This window comes from Ovis canadensis, chromosome 1, assembly GCF_042477335.2.
Source record: "Ovis canadensis isolate MfBH-ARS-UI-01 breed Bighorn chromosome 1, ARS-UI_OviCan_v2, whole genome shotgun sequence".
Lineage (NCBI taxonomy): Eukaryota > Metazoa > Chordata > Mammalia > Artiodactyla > Bovidae > Ovis > Ovis canadensis.
In genome coordinates this window covers 67,601,794-67,614,101 of record NC_091245.1, presented here as the reverse complement: position 1 = coordinate 67,614,101, position 12,308 = coordinate 67,601,794, and the positions used below count along the sequence as shown (strand labels likewise).

General features: G+C 39.7%; 1 protein-coding gene across 6 annotated transcripts in view; it reads right to left on the bottom strand.

Moving 5' to 3' along the window:
• The window catches only part of LRRC8B (leucine rich repeat containing 8 VRAC subunit B), a 77,218-nt gene that overhangs the window by 53,531 nt on the left and 11,379 nt on the right, over positions 1-12,308 (bottom strand). The window lies entirely within an intron of this gene.

The following is a 12,308-nucleotide window of genomic DNA, read 5'->3' as shown; positions in this document are numbered from 1 at the left end:
CTTCATTTTGTGCTCTAAATTTACTGGTTGGTTGCAGAAATAGTGAATATATTTAGCTTATCAACAGAGTTAATAGGAATAGGAAGGAATTTAAGATGTGGTATGTTTTGTATATTTATAAATATCAATCTTTCCTTTGCTAGCTTTGATAGAATTGGGAAATGTACCCTTGGGGAATCCAATTCTGAAGAATACTTCCTGTTTTGTTCTTCTCTGTGTAATTTATCTCTGTTTAATGTACTACATAATTATTTTGTCTACTTTCTGTGTCTACCCACCAGGCCCAGTAGGCTCCAAGAGCACAGAGCTTTTATCTGTAAAGTTCAATGACATATCTCTCTCTAGCTTTTAACTCAGATAATAGGAGCTCAGTAAATAACTGCTGAGTGAATATATCACAGTCCTGTGATTACTGTACTTCACAGACTTGACATGTGTTTTTCCTTAGCAATCATGACTCAATTTCCATATTCTAACTTCATCTTGAACCGTGATTTCTATTTATATACTCCAAAGAAATTCTTGTAGGACCTATATCATCGTGAGATTCTGTAGGCCATTGAAGGTTACTGGTACAAAAAAATGAACGTGAGGGAAATGGTAGCCAAATATTACACGTTCCCAGATTCTCCAGGTGATTCCTCTGCCACACTCTGTCTTACAAGGAGTTATGATTCTTCTACCCTCCTACTCTGACTTCTTGTTTCCTGACCTCAGTTCCTGTTTTCAGCATCTGCTTCAACCTAGACTTCCTTTTGGTAATCTGACCCCAGGGTACCTGAGTTGAACATCTGTTATTTTCACTGCTTGACATTTTAAATTTTTTTGGTGTGTGTGGTTAAATCTAGAGGATGGTCTAAGCCTATATTTCTTACACAGCCTAGAAACTCACATAATTTAAAGTTACAAGATAAATATTATAGACTACTTTCCCCTAAAGGTTCTTATTGCCCTTCCCTGTCCCCCTCACATAAAACCTAATAATTTCCTCACCACTCTGCTTGATGGGATAATCACAGTGATCACATGCATTCCTTATTCTACATAAATTTTTTCCTCTGGTCAACTGCATTTGGTAAGTAGGAATTATTATACAATCAAAGAAAAGAGGAAAACTACCACCAGTCTCCAGATGCATACAGTGAATGAAATTAAAAAAGACCTCACACTTAGAAAAAAGAGAGATGTATTCTAAGCTACAAATTATCCAGTTGCTGTCTAGATATACGTTAGAAAAAATATTGTGTTTGTGCACTCTTTGTGAGATATAGTCAGCACATAACCTAGGCTATGTGTTTTAAGTCATTGGATTTGGCCTAATTTAATTCATAGGCCAGCAATTCCAAACACATCAATTTTATCAGCAAGGCAATGTTTAGGAAGCTCATCAGCTGCAGAGAAGACGATGCACTTGACAGCACTCCTTTCTTGAGCAATGACTCAAATCAGTTAGACTGAAAATAAATCTAGAGGGCACACAGCTGTCAGATAGCCCAAAGGAGTCCTCTGAGCAATAATGTGATTCATTTTCCTCTATCTGTTTGCTTCTGCAAACAGGATTGCAATCCAACAAGTACATTTTCATCCCACTATGAAGGGAGAGCTTTTCAGTGTCATAGAGAGGGCTCTGTTGGGTTCCTTCGTACTTACAGGTATGGGAAACTGTGCATAGTGATTTCTTGATTTTATTTACTATTTCGATGATCTACATCAACCAGTTACAAGAAAGGGCTCTAAAATTAGAGAATCATATTTTTTCAATGTTTGACGCACCAAAGTTTGAGGCATAGACAGGTACCAGACCATCTACTGGGTATAGGCCACTTATTTATATTGTAATATTCCTAAATTGGGCTTCCCAGGTGGAGCTAGTGGTAAAGAACTCGCCCACCAATGCAGGAGACAAGAGATGTGAGTTCGATCCCTGGGTTGGAAAGATCCCTTAGAGGAGCATGGCAACCCACTCCAGTATTCTTGCTTGGGGAATCTCATGGACAGAGAAGCCTGGTGAGCTACAGTCCATGGGTTGCAAAAAGTCGGACACGACTGAAGCAACTTAGCATATTCCTTAATTATTAACATTTTATTATGGAAGATTTGAAACATACACAAAAGTAGAGAGCAGTAGTAAAATAAAGCCTCTGTGTCCATTACTCTGACACAACAAACATGATACCCACTCCAATGGGATTATTTGAAACAAATTCTAGATATAATCCTTTATCAGACTTATTTTAGTCCTCATCTTCAGCAGGTAAAGAATTTTTTAAAAACATAAGCACAACATCATAATCATTCCCAAGAGTGTACTGGTACGTATTTAACAACCAGTTCTGTAGCCAGAGGAGGAGGGTAGTCCTTGCCAATTTCAGTGGGGCTGAAAACAAATATACAGCATATATATATGGTACTTCCACTATGCAGACACATTGTATATGTTGTTGTTCAGTTGCTCAGTTGGGTCTGACTCTTTGCGACCCCATGAATTGCAGCATACCAGGCTTCCCTATCCTTCACCATCTCCCAGAGTTTGCTCAAACTCACATCCATTGAGTTAATGATGCCATCCAACCATTTCATCCTCTGTCGTCCCCTTCTCCTCCTGTTTTCAATCTTTCCCAGCATCAGGGCCTTTATGAGTTAGCTCTTTCCATTAGGTGGTCAAAGTATTGGAGCTTCAGCTTCAGCCTCAGTCCATCCAATGAATATTCAGGGTTGATTTCCTTTAGGGTTGACTGATTTGATCTCCTTGCAGTCCAAGGGACTCTCAAGAGTCTTCTCCAACACCACAGTTCAAAAGCATCAATTCTTTGGCGCTCACCCTTCTTTATGGTCCAACTCTCACATCCATACATGACTACTGGAAAAACCACAGCTTCGACTAGATGGACCTCTGTTGGCAAAGTAATGTCTCTCTTTTTAATATGTTGTCTAGGTTGGTCATAGCTTTTCTTCCAAGTAGCAGGCGTCTTTTAATTTCATGGCTTCAGTCACCATCCACAGTGATTTTGGAGACCAAGAAAATAAAGTTTGTCACTGTTCCCACTGTTTCACCATCTATATGTCATGAAGTGATAGGATCTGATGCCATGATCTTAGTTTTTTGAATTTGAGTTTTAAGCCAGCTTTTTCACTCTTTTTTTCACCTTCATCAACAGGCTCTTTAGTTCTTCTTCACTTTCTGCTATAAGTGTGGTGTCATCTCCATATCTGAGGTTATTAATATTTCTCCCAGCAATCTTGATTCCAGCTTGTCCTGGATCCAGCCCAGCATTGCACATTAAGTACTCTGCATGTAAGTTAAATAAACAGGGAGACAATATACAGCCTTAACGCACTCCTTTCCAAATTTTCAACCAGTCTATTACATGTTCAGTTCTATCTGTTGCTTCTTGACCTGCACATGGGTTTCTCAGGAGACAGTTAAGGTGATCTGGTATTCCCATCTCTTAAAGAATTTTCAACAGTTTGTTGTGATCCACACAAGTCAAAGGCTTTAGCATAGTTAATGGAGCAGAAGTAAATGTCTTTCTAGAATTCTCTTGCTTTTTCTGTGATCCAATGGATGTTGGCAATTTGATCTCTGGTTCTCCTGCCTTTTCTAAATCCAGCTTGTACATCTGGAAGTTCTCGTACTGTTGAAGCCTAGCTTGGAGGATTTTGAGCAGACCTTGCTGATATGAGTACAACTGTATGGTAGTTTGAACTTTACATATACATTATACATGTAAAAACCTTAAGTAGTTTACACATTTATAAATAACCTTAAGAGCACAGATAATAGCAAATTATTGAAAAATAAATAGGAAGTAATAAGTTTTGAGTGTTACTTTAACACTTTAAGTTTGTGTAGTTTTTTGAAGGCTGCGTTTAACAACTGGCTTGCAGAATTCCTGAAAATATAATAATTAACTCTTGTCAACTCCATCATACCACTGAATCACAACCAACTAATTAATAATTCCTTCATAGTACCAACTATCAAATTTCTCTCTCAGCTCTTTCCTCTTAGCAACAGAGAAACATATTAAGGAGGAAGGAAGAGGGAACTTTGCTTCAGAAAGCTACACCAAGGTGTCTGGCTTTCTATCGGCTTCGGTGCTACTGTATGTAACTCAGTCTGCTGTTAAAGGCTGCTTCCAGGAAGCAAAATTACGGGCTGTCAGGCACATGTGCTGCAAAAGAGCTGGACACAACTGAGTGACTAAACAACAACAGCAGTGCTTTTATTTCGCTTTGACTGCCCATTCTCAGGCACACAGGACAGAAAGTTTTAGAAAGAGCAGAGGAGGAACTTGGCAGATGGGAAAATAAGCCCTTTTCAGGTAGACAACCATAAACTGATGAAATGTTCTACAAGAAAGATTCCTGAGATGTGACACCTTCTGTCACACAACCATCGACTCTGTTTGTAGAAGCCCTTTTAAATGTGCGCTCCAGAGTGGAAAATGGCATGTCAGATGTGATGGGGCCAAATAAACCCCCAAGTGGGGCTGCTGTCATCCTTGATGAAGAGGCAGGCTGTACTGCAACTCCACTTTTAAGTTCACAGTCAAGTGAAACTCAAGTCTAGAAAATGAAGTGCTGTCTATCAGTACCACCCAGACTCCAGAGAGTCTGGACTTCGGCACAGATGCCATTAGAACATGATGAGTCCTGGCCTTCATCAGGACTCCAGAGAGTCTGGACTTCAGAGGGACCCAGACTTCATCAACTCCTCCCAGCACTAAATCTGTTCCCACACTGCCTTTCCAACATCCTCTCCCACTATGCCTCTGAACACGCCCTTAATTTCAAATAGGCAGCCGACTCATTGTCCAAAAATATGTACCGTTGCTATATTTTAAGCTTTTTATTATGAAAAATCCCTAATACATACAAAAGTACAAATAATAGTACAAGGAAGTCCCATGTACCCTTCCACTTAGTTTCAACAAGTAACAAACTCTTACCACACCCATGCTCAGGATTAATTTTGAAGCAAATCTTGGACATCATTTTACCCACAAATATTTCAGTACTGTATACTGAAATATACAGTATTTCAGTTCTGTCCTGTACATCTCCAGTCAGATATTTCCCTTCTACTCCCTTCACCTTTCCAAATCCTGTCTCATCTGACGAGGCTCACTTGGGTCTCTCTTCCTACACTGTTTCTCCACTGAAACTGTCACCTAGTTGTATGTCTCCTTGGGTGCCTCTCTTATTATCGTCCGGTTGTTCCTGCCCTCCTAAGCTGTACACTCACAATGTCATTAGCTTGCAAAGCAGGAAACTGCTCTACACTGATAGTGAAATGATGATGCTCAGTAGGAAGCAAACTGAGTAGCAACCTGGTTTTAGAAAGTTTATAAAAACTTAGCACACCAATCTCACACAGCATATCGACTCAATTACTTGTATGGCAAACATCTCATGGCATAGAAGAGGGTGTGCCCACGAAGTATGATAAGCCAGAAAGAACACTAGACACAGAGCTAAAAGAACTAGTTCTTGTTCTGGTCCTACTGTTTGTATGTTATTCTGGGGTATGTTGAGTGACTTCTTGAAGTTTTCTCATAAAATAGGAATTAACTATAGCCATTTTCTCTCTCTTCTCCTCACTAGACTGTCAGACATGCAGGCGTACATGCTCAGTCATGTCGGACTCTTTGCAACCCCAAGGACTGTAGCCCGCCAGGCTCCTCTGGCCATGGGATTTCTCAGGCAAGAATACTGGAGTGGGTTCCTATTTCCTTCTCCAGGGGATCTTCCCGACCCAGGGATCAAATCCGCATCTCCTGTGTTTCCTGCATTGGCAGGCGGATTCTTTACCTCTGAGCCACCTGGAACTCTCAGAATCAAATGCAATCATATATGCAAAGATGGCTTTGTATTTACAAAGCATGTTGTTGGCCATCTGACTTGATAACAAGGACAGCTATTGCTTTAGATCTTGAATACATGAGAAGAGATTTCAGCTCTCAACAGGGGAAATGGGAATGTGAAAAATAGAAGGCAGATGAGATTCAGAGCTAAACAAGTTAACCCCTGGGGGAATTTAAAAGCATACCTAGAGTCTAGTTGCAAAAACCACTGCCTTGGCAGTACAGTGGTTAAGACTCTATCCTTCCATTGTAGGAGACATGGGTTTAGTCCCTGGTCGAGGAGCTAGGATCCCCCATGCTGAGCAGCACAGCCATAAAAGAAACAAAAAACAAGACAAAAACAACCAACCAAACAAAAAAACCCACCCCCCCCCCCCCCGCCACTGCTTTATAATTAAAACAGACACATTGAAGGATCTCTAAAAACAGACTGCAAGGGAAGCAAGATGTCAGCTATTTAAGAAAAATTCTTGTTACTTTAATTAAATGAAAAGTCAAAATTCAACATTTGATGCCCTCTTTCAAATAAAATTGCAGAATTGTCCAATAAAATGGCTATAATTCTGAGTTTATTCTCTCCTAGGACATTTTCAAAGCCTTTGACTTCTCAAATTTTCCTTTTGCTTTGCCAGAGAATAATCATTACTATCAAACTGCAAATACTTATCATATTACACTAAACACTACTTAAATTACAATAGAATCAAGGTCTCTCCCTCCTCCAGTAAAAAAAGAGGATAGACAGCTTTATCCAAAAAATGCTGTTCTACAAATGACACTGCAAGCTATCACTGGAGGTCTGGGAGAGACAGCTTCAGCCTATCTAAACCATCCATTAGAATATTAATATTATAAGTTTTCTTGCAACTAAATGAAAAGTACAAGGAATGAGGGAAAGGCTGAAATTTTATAAAACTCTGGATAATTTAGGCCAATGTAGAAAACAGGGTTTTTCCACTTTGAACATTAACACAATTTAGCAATAGTTGGTAAAAACAACAGCTGCTAAGCGTGGTAAACCCAAATGAGATTATTAGGTCAAAAATCACAGAAATACACAGAGAACATTTCAAAATTCCCAGCACAATGACAACAAAGCACCAAAATAAATCTCATTAAGAAACAAAATGTTTTCAGAAAGAATTTTTTTTTTTTGTAAGACTGCACCATGTGTAACATCTCGGAGGACTTCACTTGAGAGGAAAAACACAGAGTCAAAAGGGAGAACTAGAGTGGTTTCCTTCCTCTACTCCCTTTCCCCCTCATCATCCTCTACTGCACACACCAAGAAACTCTGCATCCTTACAACTTATTCTCTGTTCACACACACACCAATAGAGACTGAAGAAAACAAACAACAACAACAAAAAAATCATTTTTCAAAAATGAGATCATATTGTTAGAATAAACTTTCTCTTATCTAGATGCTTTAAGGAAACTACCAGTCACTGATTCAGTCACCTTCATGCACAACAAGACAAGAAACAAAGGAGTTCCAAGGCTTCTAACAAATAACAATGGGGATTTTATACCATCTAGACTTACGTGGCTTTCAGGATTGTTACCCATGCTGATCAATTATCATGAAAGACTTTTCAAAGTTAAAGTTTACATATCACAAAAAATATGCGTTAAAAATGTGAAGGACCATAATATTTTTACATGTTCATTTGCGGGATAATTCAAGGTTGAATTTCAGAGAATGTGAAAATTGAACAAAACTCAGGCTAAAACAAAGACACACAGGCTTTTCCAATCTGCTCCTGGGACAGCTATAATTTCTTCTAACACTGTAGTGTTTTTTGCACAGACAAATTCTTTGTCTGTAGTGTTCCTGTACAATCAATAACTATCCAAAAACCTAATCTTCAAGGCTTAAGTAATTTGAATTACTAACTAGTATTTGAATTAAAAATAACTAGAAAAAAGTCCATCTAAAGCCTAGTTAGGTGAAACAACTTATTATAAATCATCAAAAGACAAATGAAACAGGACTGGCCCTAATAGCTCCTACTAGGTAGATAAGACAAAACAAGCCCAGTGTTCTATGAAGCGCTTATAAGTAGCTGATGTGAGGCTGAAGTAGTCAAATTCACTATGCATATTGTAACACTCAGTCATGGAAGCTGATGCTCACCAAAGATAATTATATGTTGCATATTCTACTAAGCCCTTCATATCAGTGAACTTATTCATGCTCCCAACAACGCCATGAGGCTATCTCCACTTTACAGATGAGGCAGCTGAGACAGTTACGGAATTTATCTATGTCAGCACAACTGGCAAACTCAGAAGACCAGCCAGAATGTGCATAATCTTCAAAGAGATCTTTGAGAGGAATAAAAAGTAGCTCAGCATTAACCTAGACAGCATCTTAAAAAGCAGAGACATTACTTTGCTGACAAAAGTCTGTCTAGTCAAAGCTATGGCTTTTCCAGTAGTCATGTATGGATGTGAGAGTTGGACTGTAAAGAAAGCTGAGTGCCGAAGATTTGATGCTTTTGAACTGTGGTGTTGGAGAAGACTCTTGAGAGCCCCTTGAACAGCAACGAGATCCAACCAGTCCATCTTAAAGGAAATCAGTCCTGAATATTCATTGGAAGAACTGATGCTGAAGCTGAAACTCCAATACTTTGGCCACCTGATGGGAAGAACTGACTTATTGGAAAAGACCCGATTCTGGGAAAGATTGAAGGCAGGAGGAGAAGGGGGCGACAAAGGATGAGATGGTTGGATGGCATCACTGACTTGATGGACATGAGTTTAAGCAAGCTCTGGGAGTTGGTGATGGACAGGGAGGCCTGGTGTGCTACACTCCATGGGGTCACAAAGAGTTGGACACAACTAAGTGACTGAACTCACTAACAACTCAACAAAACAACCAGTAGTAAACATGCATTCATTCACTCACCTCTTTCTTCAGTCATGAGTGGAGCAGTAGAGGTCAGCAAAATGACGAAGGAGAGTAAACTCTTATCCTGCCTAACGTCTTCCTTAACTGGGAGCCAAGTGACACAGTGTCTCAGAACGCCAGCTTGATTGTAAAAATAGAAATAGTTTAGCTGGCCTACTTTCTACCTTCTCACTGATGATAATATCAAATGCAATGGATACTGCCTCCTCCCAGGAGGCATCAGAGAACAGCTGTCCATGAAGGGAGAAACTCCTGGCAAATACAAGCTCTGTTCTCCCCACAGAACCTACCCAACGAGCCCACAGTTTCCCAGCCTTCTGGGAAACAAGGAGCTGTGCTGTGTGGAGTGACTACCTGGTTTCCACAGACCTCTCCTCTGCAAAAACAGTCATTATTCTTCCCACAGAACCCACACTACTTCCCCCAAGTCTTCTCTCGTTTCTAGTCAGAGGACACGCAGGTTTTGAAGCTGTCTTAATGCATCTGGGCTGCTATCCCAAAGATTGGGAGGCTTAATCAATAAACATTTATTTCTCATAGTTCTAGAAGCTAAGGAGTCCAATATCAAGTGCCAGAAGAGTCAGTGTCTGGTGAGAGCTCACTTGCTGGTTCACAGACAGACTGCTTCTGTGCCCACAAATGGTGGGAGGGGCAATGAAGTTCTCCTGAGTCTCTTTCACAAAGGCACAACTCCCATTCTTGAAGGTTCTACTCCTGTGATTTAATTACCTCTCAGCTGTCTCCCCAGCACCATCACCTTAAGGGTTAGGTTGTAACATATGACTTTGCTGTAGCAGAAGCTATGATTTTCAAAGTTCCAGCTCCCACTCTAGTCTCTGGTGCTCTCACTCTTCTGCTCACGACACAAAGGGGAAGAGCTGACTTTGGCAGGGAGGGCCACACTGGGTCTATACTTAAAACACACATAGTGTGAGGCTGATTTAGAGTTTATTTTCACATCAGTGTAAGAGCCATTATAGCAGATAAAAATGGCAAAATACTATTTCATCAGGCAAAAGGAAAGGAGCCATGTGACCAAAGAAGCAAGAATTTAGAGTCAAAAAGAACTTCAGGCTTTCATGCTACAATGCAACAGAAAAACAGAATATTCATCTTTGTTAGCTCCAAATTTCATGATTCATGTCCTATGACTTTATATACTAAACCACTGCTAAATTATTTCCCTTGTATATAGAACACAGACATAAAATATGAGGAATGTAAAACTTAAAACATAATTTAAAAAAATTTAGAAATAACTGTCCAGAAGATGGAACTGATTAACTGGAATATTTTATTTAATCTTTGGGTATTTCACTATGGATGTCCAAGAATCTGATACATGAAGATGTATTAAAGAATGATCATGCATGCAGAAGGTTTAAAGGGAAGCCCAAGAGGGAGGGGATACATGTATACTTACAGCTAATTCACATTGTTGTATGGAAGAAACCAACACACACTGGAAAGCAATTATCCTCCAATTAAAAATAAAAGTAAATACCTGTGGGCACCTTCTCCCAGGTTTTATGGAAAATACTAGTTTCCACAATGCAGGGAAAATATTTAATTGTAATTCTAAAACAAGCAAAATAAGTACACATTAGTTTAACCTCTTATTTTAAAAAATTCAAACCAAATGGGACCAAATACTGCAAGCTATCAGTAATTAAGATAAATCTTATTCATTTTTTTAAAAAAGTCTAACACAGGCTAAGCATCTTGAAGGCAGGAAAACCTAGGCTGGCAAATCTCTAATGGCAGGTAAAGCTGAACAATGCTAACTCAGGCAATAGGACTGATGACTGGTAACCCTTAAAACCAGTTTGTGATTCCGTCCCCTGTAACATGCTTCAGTAGATTTGAGTTTTGCAGTGCGGTGACTATATGGCATTGGTATCTATACTACATCCCCCCACAAGCCCCCACTACTCTTTGCTCACCTTCATGACTCTGGGTAAAGAAAGGTTTGGGGAAGAGGAGAGCAATGGGAAAAGCAGGGCCTGAATCAGCTCAGAACCCCAGTGCCCCTCCCAGTTGGGCTGGTCCAGTTCCACCACCAATAAAGAACAAGCCTGAAAAAACCTAGGTCCCTTTTCAGCACTGTGAACCACGCAGGAGGTGCTTATTACATCCGCTTTGTTCTCCATTTCTATGGTGCCCATCACCATAGTAACAAGGCACACAGATGGAAAAGTAGGCTAGAAATACCCAGAAATGGAGGTGGGGATGGGGAATATGGGAGAAAGGGCTTTTCACTGGTTAAGAGAGAAGAGGATACAATTCTTCTATTAACATAACATTAAGGGGAACTTCTAATGGAAAAAAAGTAGGTTTTCTTTAAGAGAGCAACAATAGAAAGCAGCCTAAAATTTCAGTAAGTATCAGTATTTTGTAGGAGATGGAGTTGGAAAGTTTTGAAGGTTTTAAAAGCCAGATGTATTTTATTAGAAAATCTTGCATGCAAATCAAAACCTTTACACAGCATCGAATTTTGAAAATTATACACTTATTCCGATTACTACTTAAAATTTTTGGTTATTTCATAGTACTAAAAGTGGAGACATCTGTGACGGAAGTGTGGCTGGGAAGATAAGTTGACACAATGAATATTTTCCTGAAACTGACAAGTTTATCTTCGAAGTTTTTGTATAAAATGTCCAAAGGGGAAATCATTGGGTGGGTTGGTGAGGGTGACTGTTGTGTTACCCTAGGAAGTCACTGTGCCTGTTGAAACTGGGACAAGGCCTTTCCCACCACCAATCCCTCTGGTGTCTGTACACAGACCTTCAAAGGCACTGCTAGTCCCTATTAGGTCTGTAAGAAAATATTCCCACTCCAAGATCTCCATTTTTGTTTTTTCCTTTTCTGCTACCAGCCTGAGTTCTCCTCACCGAAAATTTTCTAAGACATTTGGAATACTTGGGATATTATTTATGTTGTTATGGGTCAGGAAATGGGAAAAGGAGCTACACTTAGCCACATAAGCTACTTGGGGAGGTTTTCTACATAAATAAAAGCAGTATACACACACACACAAAGCAGGAAAAACTTCATGGACTAAATTGAAAGAGTTTAACAACCTAGCAACTTTGTTGTTGTTTAGTCGCTCAGTCGTGTCCGACTCTTTGTGACCCCAAGGACTGTAGCTTGCCAGGCTCCTCTGTCATGGGATTTCCCAGGCAAAAATACTGGAGTGGGTTACCATTTCCTTCTCCAGGGGATCTTCCTGACCCAGGGATCAAACTCAAGCCTCCTGCATCTCCTGCACTGCAGGCAGATTCTTTAATGCTAAGCCACCAGGGAAGCCAGCTAGTTGTGACACTGGATGATTTTCACTTTGCTTTTTTCAAGCTTACTGTCTTATCAGTAGAAAGAAAAACTGAGAACAGAAATAATGAACCTGAAGTGCTATAAGGATGATTTCAAGGCATGTTAAAATGTTATGCATATGTGTTGTATTATTCTGGAAAAGACCCTCAAGGATACCTACAATATAAACAAGTTAAAAAGAGATACTCGTTAAA